The sequence below is a fragment of the Dermacentor variabilis genome, chromosome 6, assembly GCF_050947875.1.
Source record: "Dermacentor variabilis isolate Ectoservices chromosome 6, ASM5094787v1, whole genome shotgun sequence".
Classification (NCBI taxonomy): Eukaryota; Metazoa; Arthropoda; class Arachnida; order Ixodida; family Ixodidae; genus Dermacentor; species Dermacentor variabilis.
In genome coordinates this window covers 52,942,319-52,942,724 of record NC_134573.1, presented here as the reverse complement: position 1 = coordinate 52,942,724, position 406 = coordinate 52,942,319, and the positions used below count along the sequence as shown (strand labels likewise).

The following is a 406-nucleotide window of genomic DNA, read 5'->3' as shown; positions in this document are numbered from 1 at the left end:
TAAAACCGAGCCGCCTGTCGCCACCAACGATAGCGCAGAACATGAAAACAATATTTGCACCTTCACACAAGGGATGACGCGCAGGGCGAGATAAGCTGCGTGGTCACGGTGGCGTCAACATCGCGATAAGCTTCGGCGACGAATCATCCGTGCTTCAGCTAAGAATGCAGGCCACTAGTGACGCCATCACCTTTTCTTTTTGGAAAGAAAGACTCGGTGTTTCAGTGTTGCCAACGGTGGCATGTCCAACCGTACTTTATGTAACGCATGCAGTTTAAGCCTGGTCTGTGCATATGTACTTAAACTTGATTCCTATGAGCACCAATCAATTGAACAATGAAAACAATGAATACCCGATAAGAGCGGCAGTCATTTCGCAAAAATGTCTGAAGTGCGCGTCTAGCCG

General features: G+C 48.0%; 1 long non-coding RNA gene across 1 annotated transcript in view; it reads left to right on the top strand.

The window, feature by feature from the left end:
* The window catches only part of LOC142584792 (uncharacterized), a 113,072-nt gene that overhangs the window by 15,048 nt on the left and 97,618 nt on the right, over positions 1–406 (top strand). The gene's annotated exons all lie outside the window — the stretch shown is intronic.